The sequence below is a fragment of the Cylas formicarius genome, unplaced genomic scaffold (assembly GCF_029955315.1).
Source record: "Cylas formicarius isolate icCylForm1 unplaced genomic scaffold, icCylForm1.1 PGA_scaffold_10__41_contigs__length_53128322, whole genome shotgun sequence".
NCBI lineage: Eukaryota > Metazoa > Arthropoda > Insecta > Coleoptera > Brentidae > Cylas > Cylas formicarius.
The window spans coordinates 40,264,343-40,277,148 of NW_026844214.1; the positions used below are offsets into that span (position 1 = coordinate 40,264,343).

At 34.1% G+C, this 12,806-nt stretch overlaps 1 long non-coding RNA gene across 1 annotated transcript; it reads right to left on the reverse strand.

The window, feature by feature from the left end:
• Positions 1-1,537: 1,537 nt before the first annotated feature.
• On the reverse strand, positions 1,538-11,462 carry LOC132702064 (uncharacterized). The gene is made up of 3 exons (XR_009618847.1): positions 11,128-11,462; positions 3,149-4,301; positions 1,538-2,714 (listed from the first exon to the last, which is right to left on the reverse strand). It is a non-coding gene; the product is annotated as an uncharacterized LOC132702064 (long non-coding RNA).
• Between the last annotated feature and the right edge of the window lie 1,344 nt (positions 11,463-12,806).

The window sequence follows — 12,806 nt, forward strand, 5'->3', positions numbered from 1 at the left end:
ATCCTGCATCCGATTGGAATCCTGCAAATCCTGCATCCGACTGGAATCCTGCAGACGTTTCGCCAAAATCTCACTTGGCATCTTCAATACTCAATGAGTGTTCGAAGTGTTTTCAAAAATAATCTGAAAAATCTCGACGTGTTAAGAGAAAACATCATTGCTGATCAAAGCGTCGGGAATTTAAAAAAAAGTAAAAATCGAAGAAACCGATTAATTAACTAACAAGATTCAGTCTCCTTTGAAAAACTGATTAAAATGCAGTAAATACAGCTGATTACATCGAAATTAAGAAAGAAAATCCTCACAAGGATTATATGGAAAATTTCTAGGGCAATTAAGGTTTCCAGATAAACCTTACACTCAGATATTCAAAATGGACAACAATGAGCATGTTGCTTTATTTATGGGTTTAAATGAAAAAAAAAAACAATCAGAATTTTATCGTTTGCTCGACGACGTTTCCCAAACGACTTAAGTGCATAACATATTTATACCTTCACAACACAAATAATCAAAATCACAACGAACTGAAGAGTAGGTTACAACTGCTGCGGAAGAAATCCTTAGAGAAAAAAACAAAAAAATAAAATTTAAGTTGTTACCATGAACGACGATCAAAAACAAATTACAGAACGGTTTTTCAAAAAACATATTAAAAATAAAAATTGTATAAATCGTGAACTGTCCTGGGATTTTTATAAACCAAACATTGTCAGTAATAAAAATTTACGTATGCAATAAATTTAAAAAAATATGCTGATCCGAAGAAGATATTTTATTTACAAATTTAGAAAAGGTTCATTTTTAGTTTACTAATGTTTATATATTTTTCGGAACAGTTTATGTCCATTTTAAAGTATTTTATTTTGCTTTTGAGTTATAATTGCATATAGAGATGACAATTTAAAAACCTAAAACAGCTTTGTTTTAGGTTTTTAAATTGTGTGATGATTTCTATCAGGAGAAGTGAAAGCATAAAAGTATATTAACTAGACATTGAACATTGACCATTAAAATTTCAAGTAGCAAAGGGATTCGAGTGATGCTCATTTAAAGCTTTTGAAAAATGTTTTTGAGGAATACTAGAAAATCTAGATTTTATAATATTCTTCTCGGTTTGATGTAAATGAATGCAAACTTTTGAAAGATTTAATTTTCATTTCATTAATTTTTTTTATTTATTTCAACATTCAAAAAAAGTGTTTCTGTTTTCTAGCAAACCAAGAACTTGAAGCGTTTTTCAAAAGCTTTAAAATAAGGTATTTCTCTGCTCCTTATTTAAGATTTCAATTGAGAATCTTGCTGTATCCAAGGGGTTGCAGATTGGGCTTAATTAATATACATTTTTTGTTCTCACTTTGAATAGAAATTGTATTACTCGAGCCTCACTCGATTCTGGATCTCGGATGTGAATTTCGTTCTGTCCAAGGGATTGCAAAGAAGGGATAAGAGAAATGCAAAATTAAATATATAGTCTTTATTTACCATATTTTATACGCAATGATCAAATGAATTAAAATAAAATAGATTGCATTAATAAAATAAAAAATAAACCTTTTTCGTAGCAAAAATTTGGAAACAAAAATAGTTTTCATGTAACATTCGTTATCATTGACAAACTAAAAAACATTTCTAAATTTGTAAATAACACATCTTCAGACCCGTTATTTTTTATTAAATTTATTGCATATGTAAACTTTTATTACTGGCCATGTTTTGTTTGTAAAAATCCCAGGATGACTCTCGATTAATCTCATTACCTCCTGCTTTTTTGGAGGAATTTTATTTTTAATGTGTTTTTTGAAAAAACACTCCGTAATTTTTTTTTAGTCGTTTGTCCATGGTACCAGCTTACGTTTCCGTTTTTTTTCTCTAGGAATGTCTGCTACACCAAAGGCAGGAACCTGATCCTGATTTTTCAATTGATTCGGGTTTTGATTTTCTAACACATTTTCGTAAATATCTTCTAAATAATTGTCATCACTTTCGTCTATGATCTCATCATTTAATTCTATTTCACTCAGAGGTTTCCCTTTGTTCTTTTCAAATAACGCACTGTTTTGTGAAAGTAATAATAACTTGCTCACTTTAGCGGTTTGGTAAACGTCGTCTGGCAAACGATAAAATTCTGAATGGGTTTTTTCATTATGACCCATAAATGAAGCAAGCTGCTCCAATTCATTTTTGTCCATTTTAAAAATCTGAGTGATAGTTGCCAACTGCTTTCTTAACCTACTGGAAGTCAACAATGATGCTGCTGCCTTGTTTCCACCAAGCGCCAGTAATGAATGTTTTCTCATGACCGTATATCCTCCAATTGGATTTAATGTTCCCGGTAAACCAAAAAGATACTGATTATTTTCAAGATAAAATTTTTTTCTCAGAGAGCGTAGAATACATCGCGATTTTGTCAAAAAGTACAGGACCCCTCTTCCCCTTTTTCCTCTAATGACTATGCGTTTGAGTGATTTAAATAAAATTTTCTCGGAATTTGTCAGCACTTTTTCAAATTCGGACGATGGGACTGAATCGTGGTTTTCTAAAAAGGCTAACAGGGTCATCCTTTGGAGTTCCCCTACCCGCCTTTTGTTAAAAATCATGACACTGCAAAATATCCCTTCCAGTAAATCTCGATAAGCTTTTTCATTGTGATCATTTTCTGCCAAGACAAGTTTGGCTTGTGAAATAAGATTTTTAAGATATTGGTCCAGTTTCTGAAACAAAGAAAACTACATAAAACAATGATGAAATTTTGATTACATATCTAACTATCTCTATTACAAAATCACTTTTTTTTATTGATAATCTAAACTTTCATTTAAGTCATTAAAGATTATTTCATAGCATGTATTTGGTGAGATATTGTTTTCATAGCGATACCTCTACTTTTTTTTTAATTTTATTTTTACATAAATATAAAAACTGTAAAACAAATAAACTTAATATAACCGAAACACAATTTTGTCCATCTTCAGGAAAAGATTAAAACTAAATCTTTTATTGGAGATGTCAACTTGAGTGCTAAAACGCGCATAAATTATGTTTTGGTTTGTGATAAAACTTGTATTATAAAACAAATTTTTTCGACGATTATGCAAGAAGCTACTTTTTTCCCAATATTTACACAAGTTTCAAAAATTAAATTAACCTTGATATCTTCCGCCACAGGTATTGATGTTGGTTTGTTAAATTTTTTGTAAGCCAAATTCTGTCCTGCTTCGCTCGAAACCTCAATTGCCCAGTCATTATCAATAAGTTTTATTAATTCCGTGAAATTTTCTATATAATTTTTACGAGGATTTTCCTTTTGAATTTCAATAGAACACGCTGAAGTGCCAAAGAAGGGGACTTAAAACTTCGATTTTCAACGTCATACTCTGCTATGTTTCTTGTAGCTAAAACCAGTATTTTAAACATTTTAGGTAAGAGAATCTCAGCTAAACCAAGTGTTTTATTATTTTTGAGTGTTCTGACGCTGATGAGTAAACGAGCTAATCGTCTCATGTTTTTCTTTGTGACTTTTTATATAGCGCCTACCAACTTCACAAATAAGTTGATCTTTCTTAGCAACCAACGAAGTTTCATCTGCTCGTAACATGTTTATAAGACCGCTAATTTTTAAAGGATCATTCGGTCCAAAATTCCCAACCATTACTGTTTGACCTTCAATCTGTGCTTGAAAGCGTTGACTCGGATCGGGATTAAAGAAACATTTTTTTGCGTGGCGACGAAGGCTATTCTTGGCATAATAGCCTTGACAAAATTTGCAAACAATATAGTCTTCAACTAGCTTTTTTTTGTTTGCCATTACAGGTACAATATTTGATGTAGAAAAGTCACCTTCCCTACGAAGTTTGTCAATCAACTTAATCCGTTTCTTAGATTTCTTCTATAACGACAAAATTTCCTGTACTTGGAATTCGTCCCAGTGATTACGCTCCATGTGCCTTAAGAAATTTCCGACATCTTGATTACAATATAGGCATTGATGTTTTCTCCTAACACGTCGAGTTTTTCCAGGTGTTTTAACTTCGGAATCCAGATTGTCATTTTGTCTGAGACTGACACAGTAATTGTGGTCAACGCCATTATTTTCTTCGGGAGGTAAACCTGGTTGTATTGTTTGCATCGTAGTATATGTACTGTCGGGCAATTCTTGACGCAGTTCAATAGGGCTATCCAAAAAAAATCACTTTCTCTGTATCCACATTCCCACGAACTTTCTGCTTCGGATTCTTCTGGTAATTTATATTCCGAATCGGAAATTATTTGGCTATTATCCGAGCTTGAAGGAGTCATATCTACAAAACAATAATTTAACAATGTAAAGAGGTTACGTAGTTTTCATTTTTCGCGGATAGTTCCATACATTATAACAAAAACTTTAAAAAAATTGTCTGTGATTTAAGCCAGATACCAAAAATGCTCTTTTTCGAGAAAATGTCATTCATTTAATTCATTTTCTTACAATTCATTTTTTTTACAAGAGTAAAGTAATCTTATTTAAAAGTTTTTAGCAAAATGATGTTTCAAAATTGGATCTAATTGTTTTCATTAAGTTTGGATGATAATATTTTTTTGCTTGTTTGGTTAAAAATATCTCATTTAGAACTTATAATCTGAGTAGCACTTTGCTAAAAACTTTAGAATAAGTTTGCTTTACTCTTGTAAAAAATTGTTAACGGTTTGGACACTCTACATGCAAAATAATATTTTTTGTTCAATCAAAAATTTTGATAAAAAATGTCCTTTTCTTCAAAGACGAAAGTTTTTATCCGTTTAAAATCTTGTTTACCACATCTGGACAAGGACATGAACATGCCGAAAAAAATTCAATATTGTTTATATTCGTAGTTCAGTTTCAATTTCCTGAAAATTTGAAAACTTACTTAACTTAAATAAGAAAAACGAGCACTGTTTTCAGCCTTTATTTCTTAAACCAAAAATTGAATGTGATGTATCATCTAACTTCAGTAAACTAGGAAAATACTTGATGACACGGTTATACTGCAAATTGCAATTGCAACCGGTTTTTGAAAAGTTTACGTTTATCTCACAAAACATGCATTTTCGGCCCTTTGATTATATAAACTTTCCATCATATTTTTCGGTGAGATCTTGCCTCTGAAATTTAGCAATGCAATTTTCAAACATAAATGGACACAAATAACTGGTTAACATTAAAAAAGTAACGGAATCGCTTAATATGTTGAAAATATATTAACATGAATGATTTGACTTTTGTATTGTTTGTGATGTGTTTCCGTAATTTCGTTGTTGAATCTCAGTTATTTTAAATATCTTGAAAGAATCTTAACCTGCGAATTAATTCTCGTAATGCTTGATACGGCGAAACTTTGTAACTAAGTGTAAAACAAATTGTATAATAATTTTGACATATTATCAAAAAAAAAGTGTAAATAAAAAAGCTGACCTTCTATAATTTATTTAGGCAATCGAATTTTAAAGAAATTTCATCAATTTTCCGAACAAATCCTTTGGAAGCTAAAACTTGTTTAAAAATTCAATTTCATGGTACCCGCTATACTATACTACAATAAAATAGACGATATTGTTAGATTTAAATAAATCGAGATTGTTTTAAAGACGACTTTTCCGATCTTGGCGTCAATGTCGAGCGGTGCATGCCAGAGCAGGGCATCAACTGATGCCCGTCGCCACCCTCTGCGGCGTCCCGGCTCACGCGCGCGAATAGACCCGAAGATTTCCCGACGCATCCGAAATCGATAGATCGCGCCAATATTTAAATATTCGAACGTAATCTAACACGGCCAAACTGACAACATTCCGCTCTCGGAATGCATGACTCATTTGAAGTGTCACAGACATGAACACACAGAAGAAAAACAAAGTTTTATTTCTTTACAGCAACGTTAAAATATATAGATGTGTACATCGGTAAAAATTCGTAAACCTTTCATTCTGCAGATTTATCATCAGCCGTCCCAGAGTTCCCTGTAATGAACAAAAAACGAGAATTCATCAATCAAATGAATTTCACAAACAATTGGGACTAGATTTACGTAATAACTCACAAGCTGACAGACACGATGGAAATTCTGTAGTAAGCACGCATTTACAAATACAGAGTTGACTTGAGTAGCACGATGGAAATACTGCAATAAGCACGTATTTGCGATGGGCTCTCAAACAACAAAATCAAAACACAGAGTTGACTTGAGCAGCGCGATGGAAATACTGCAATAAGCACGTATTTGCGATGGGCTCTCAAACAACAAAATCAAAACACAGAGTTGACTTGAGCAGCGCGATGGAAATACTGCAATAAGCACGTATTTGCGATGGGCTCTCAAACAACAAAATCAAAACACAGAGTTGACTTGAGCAGCGCGATGGAAATACTGCAATAAGCACGTATTTGCGATGGGCTCTCAAACAACAAAATCAAAACACAGAGTTGACTTGAGCAGCGCGATGGAAATACTGCAATAAGCACGTATTTGCGATGGGCTCTCAAACAACAAAATCAAAACACAGAGTTGACTTGAGCAGCGCGATGGAAATACTGCAATAAGCACGTATTTGCGATGGGCTCTCAAACAACAAAATCAAAACACAGAGTTGACTTGAGCAGCGCGATGGAAATACTGCAATAAGCACGTATTTGCGATGGGCTCTCAAACAACAAAATCAAAACACAGAGTTGACTTGAGCAGCGCGATGGAAATACTGCAATAAGCACGTATTTGCGATGGGCTCTCAAACAACAAAATCAAAACACAAAATACTCCAAAGACTATTTAAATTAGTTTTATATACACAACTCAAATCAATCTAACACGGCACAACAAGTCAAATTATGTACTTACAATTGTCTAGTTGTAATAATCTTTGGAAATCGTCAGGCGTCCAATCAGTAGGCCAATGCCGCAACTGATCCTTAGAACATTTAAAAGTTTTCGGAGTACCTAATTTCTTAATCAAATACCGATTATTGGTAAGTGATCTCTTGATTATGTAAGGACCAACAAATTCACAAGAAAACTTTTCAGGTCTTTGACCTCGGCTTAACAAAACAGTATCACCTACTTTATACAGCTGATTGTCTCTTCGCTTCTTATTTAGATAATTCAACTGCCTTTCTGAATTTTGCCGTAGTTTCTTTATAACTGCGGAATAATCCACTGGAGATTTAGTTTCATCAGGGATTGGCAAATCGGTTAAGACTGTACGAATTTGAGGCGTTTGACCCTCTCGACCAAATACTAACTTAAAAGGTGAGCAACCAGTCGTCTTTTGTTTCGTAGTATTGATTACTAACTGGATCTTCCATACTTTGTTCGGCCAATCTGTTACTTTATTGGATTCAACTCTTAACAAATTGGTAATAGTTCGCATATAGCGTTCTATTTGTCCGTTGGAGCGATGAACACCGGGGGTTGTCACGTGTAATTCGATGCCAAAATATTCGGTAAATGATTTAAATATTTTTGCTATGAAATTAGTTCCAGCGTCGTGAATTAGTTTGGAGGGCGTGCCAAATATGCTGAGGAATTTAGCAAAATTTTGTGTTGTTTCTTCTGTAGTAACGGTGGATTGAGGATATAGGAGACAGAATTTGGAGAAGGCGTCAATTATAACAAGGATATATTTATAGTTTTTTGGATTACCTGGTAAGGGGCCCAGACAGTCGACATGAACTGTATGGAATGGTTCATCGGGCTTTGGGATAGAAGTAAGGAAGCCTTGTTTAGGACCCGTCTGATTTTTTCGTACTGCACATATCAAACAGTGTTCAACATACTTTTTAACGTACCTGGTCATATGGGGAAACCAAAAGTAAAGTCTGATTGAGGCAAGAGTTTTTTCCCAACCTATGTGACTTTGATCATCGTGAAATATTTTCAAAAGACTATAACGGTTATTAGATGGTACAAAAAGTAAAGACTGAGACGATTTGTTATTTTTATTGGTTGTAATACGAAATAAGGTCTCTTTTTCTAATTTATATTTTCGTTTGACATCATCTTTAGCATCGTTCAAAGATTGAATGATTTGTTTACATTCCTCATCTTGACTTTGTGATACGGTAAGCCAATTTTTATGAAAATTGGGTTGTGAATCGATATGAGCTACAGTTTCAATTGGGTTCCTGCTAAGGAAGTCAACATGAGATATTTCAGAGCCCTTACGATAAACAATTTCGAAGTCGAAATCCTGCATATAAGCCCACCAGCGGGCGGTCCGCGGCTTAAGTTCTTTTTTGCTTGCAGATAATTTTAAGGAATTGCAATCAGTTACTAAAGTGAATCTTAATCCAAGCAAATATACACGAAAATTTTTTAAAGCTTTCACAACGGCCAGAGTCTCTAGTTCAAACGAATGATACATAGCTTCATCTGGATTGGTTTTTTGACTGAAATATTCAACTGGACGAAAGGTATCACTGTGTTTCTGCAATAAAATAGCACCGAAACCAATACTGCTCGCATCAGTATGCAATTGAGTCTCTAAATTTGAATCGAAAATTGACAATAGGGGTTTTTGAGTAAGGACATCAATAACATACTGCCTTGCTTTTTCACATTCAGTCGTCCAAACAAAGGGAACATCATTACGAGTCAAGTGAGTTATACAAGCTACTTTGGAAGAAAAAGCGGGAATAAATTTACGGAAGTAGCTCGCCAAACCGATGAATTGGCGCACTTGTTTCACGTTAGTGGGTGACAGACTTTCCTTGACTGCTTTAACTTTATTCGGATCAGGTCGGATACCATCAGCCGATATTTGACGACCTAAATAGGTGATGTTTTGCATAAAAAATCGACATTTACGAAGGTTAATTGAAAATCCGGCTTTAGACAAAGCATCAAGAACTAATTTTAGTTTACAAAATCCATCCTCAAGTGTGATGGAGGGTATTACTATGTCATCCATGTAAACAACCGCGGTGTCATATTTTAGGTTACCTAAAGCCATATTAATTGCTCTCTGAAAGACCGCAGGACCATTGGCCAGTCCAAAAGGCATTTTTAAATACTCATACTGACCATCCGGTGTCACGAAAGCGGTTTTTGGAATCGACTCGGGATTAATCGGGATTTGGTGAAAGCCCGAAGCCATATCAAGTGACGTGAAAAATTTATTTTTGCCTAAACGATCGAGCTGATCGTCAATACGTGGCAATGGATACCGATCTCTTAAAGTTATTTTATTCAAATGACGATAATCGACACACAATCGAAATGTCCCATCTTTTTTCTTAACGAGTATAATCGGGCTCCCAAATGGAGAATTGCTCTCCCGGACGATTTCGTTTTTAATTAGATCAGCAACGATGCCACGTACTTTCTGACGCTCAAACTCCGACATACGGTAGGGATGGTGATAAACAGTTTTGTTTTCTGTCAATGTGATGGTTAATTCCCCGGTATTGACAGGTTTAATGGTAAAATCAGTAGCAGTTGACAAATTCTGATAATTCCCCAGCAGTTTGATTAGTTCAGCCATTTCTGCATGCTCCAGATCACTTGTTATTTCCGAGTTATGAATGGTTCGAGTAGAATTTGTAAGCGCAAGCATGGGCATAATTTTTTGAACGTTTTTATTTTTTATTAAAACTACATTATTTTCGTAAACATTTTCACCAACGATAACGTCATATTTGGAATGACTATGCGGCACAATAACAAGATCAAGCGTTATTTTTATTTCGGGAAACTCTACCAATGCTTTGGTAAAAGAAAAAGAATTATGTATGGTACCGTCGAACCATCGTAAAGGAGTAACACGCGGAATTTTCTTTAGATTTAATTTGTCTACCAACGTTTCTTTTATTAGCGAACACGTGGAGCCGGTATCAATTAAACAATTTGTAGTGTAACCCGAAATAACGATAGGCACAGTTTTTAACTTGTTTTCATTAAAATTATGTGAATTGAGCAAAACGTGATGAGATTTAAATTTCTTTACGGTTGGGTCCTGTCCGGACTCTGAAACTTCACTTCCTCGACTTTGTTTATTTTGCCGACGAAAACAATTTTCAATGCCGTGACCAGGTCTTTTACAATATCGGCAAACATCAAACCCTTTATTATCCGAGTTATTAGTATTCTTAGTTTTAGATTTACAATCGCGAGAAAAGTGTCCCGATTGACCGCAAGAATAACAATTTGCCTGCGTCGTTTTTTTTGTGTGAAAATACATTATTTTTCTTATTCAATTCGGATGCCGATTTTTCGACTAGAGGAATTTTTATGTAATTAGAGAGAAATGCAATTAAATCACTAACAAAGGCGGCACTACAATTATAGGCCGCAGTTCTGACCGCAAGATCGTCTATTGAATGAGCAATTATTTCGATCAAATCCGAATCAGACCAACTTGCCCGCGTGCGCTTTAATTTTTCTAATTTAATTCTCGCGTATTCAACATAACTGCGCGCATCGGAACTACGATAATTTACAGCATCGCTTAACAGTTTACCCAAATTCTTTTGTTTGGGAAAAGATACAGAAAAGTCAAATTTAAAATTTTCCCACGTTTCTTCCGTGGGTTGCCATGCCGAAAACCATCTTAGTGCAGATTTTTGCAAAAATGGACCAATTCTACTCACGGTTTCCCGATCTGACCAAGCAAATTCGTTCTTATACCCTTCAATTTTTTGTAACCAAATACCACTATCCATATTGTCGGGGTCAAAACTCGGCAAGGCCAACGAAATGGGAGTGGTTTGGGTGGCTGGCGATGTGGTTGATGTCGGCGACGGCTCCTTTGTACCGACACGCTGTTGCAAATTCTCAAGGATCGACGCTATGGCGCCCAAAGATCGATTCAGTTCTTCTTCGGCCATTATAGCACACTCCAAATTACGTTAAACGATTACACGTGTACCCCACACCTGATGTTAGATTTAAATAAATCGAGATTGTTTTAAAGACGACTTTTCCGATCTTGGCGTCAATGTCGAGCGGTGCATGCCAGAGCAGGGCATCAACTGATGCCCGTCGCCACCCTCTGCGGCGTCCCGGCTCACGCGCGCGAATAGACCCGAAGATTTCCCGACGCATCCGAAATCGATAGATCGCGCCAATATTTAAATATTCGAACGTAATCTAACAATATTGTGTTGCTTATTATACATACCTGAGAAAATATAAAGCTAATACAATAATTGTCAAAATTCCTATCTGCTAGGCTCTTGTCTCGAGCTAGATCCAAGATACGTTTACTTCTACGATTCATTGTTAAGTTACACCGACACAAATTTTTATAGGTAATGAAAATATTCAGAAAGGTTAGGTTTAAGGGATAGCAATGTGGCCACTAAAAATAAAACTATATCGCATGGGGAAGCCAATATAATCCGACGACATATTTCCAATATACACGGTAAATTATGGAAGTCAAAGTAACCATTGACAATATCACCATATATACATAAATTGGGGAAGTCAGTGCCACCGCTAAATATATAACCAATATACAGGCACAGAAATCGATGCTAGAGACACAAGCGGAATCTCGTTGAACCACCTCGTATAATTTTATCCAGCTAACGTGAAAATTGACGTCCGCGAGTTTTAAGTGTTTTTGAATAGGTGGTGCTCAAATAAGTGTAATGCCGACATTATTTTAAAAATTCAAGTTGGCATCCGTATATCGGAGTTCACTTTGTCCCGGATGCCACTTTAACTGAGGATTTTACATATTATTACACATAAATACATAAAACTAGCGAACACAACGATTTACTTGTAAAACTTTGTGTTTTACGCCATTCTACCATTTTAATTATACAAAAATCAACAAATACTTATAAACTAAAAATCCCTATTTTTGGATATATTAAAGAACATATTAAAAAACAAAAAATATATAGGCATAAATAACAACTATTTATAGGTGGTAGGTAAATAATAATATGTATATTATATATATATATATATATATATATATATATATATATATATATATATATATATATATATATATATATATATATATATATCTATTATTATATATTATATATACCCTTGTATGTACATAATTTAAAATATACACATTACTACATATACTTAAATTTTTATTTTACAATTTTACCATAGTTTTTAATTTTTTTTCTGCGGGTATCATCTTGCAAAGATTTTCTTTTTAGACTAACGTTATATTTTGCTTTTAAATTTCTGAAGTTCATATGAATTATGGTTCTCAGCTTACAAAAATCTTTAACTAAACTAAATGGTAATTCTTTTTCTGTTTTTAATATTCTTTTTGCTAAGTTTTTTTTACCATTCCTTACCTTTTTCGAAACGAATCACCATGATGAGATTCAAAATAAAAGTTCCATTTTTTATTTTTTATTTCAAAAAATGATCAGAAGGCTTTATAAGGCCCCCATATGATAAAGGTAAAAGAAATGTATTTTTTTGCTTTACCTATATTATTACGTGTAATATTTTGAGCTTACCTCCTAACTAATAACACCGCTAATAAGCAGCACGAACACAAAACTTTTAAGTCTTTATTTAATGTTAATAATACTGTTTCTCTCAGTTCTCGCCACTCAAGCGCATACAATTTTAAAGTATTTGTTAAAGCTTAAAAACACTGTTTTGTCGAAGTTTTTTTTACAGAAATACAACTAACACAAACATAAGCGCACTACTCACTAGTTTAAATTCTTTAATTGTTCAAAGAACACGAAATACAACGGTTTAATACGCCTTCAAACGCATTGACAGAATACACAAGAACCATTAGAGGACTTCGCTTACGTCACAAGCGACCACGTGCGATCGATAATTTTGGCGAACGTATGTCTT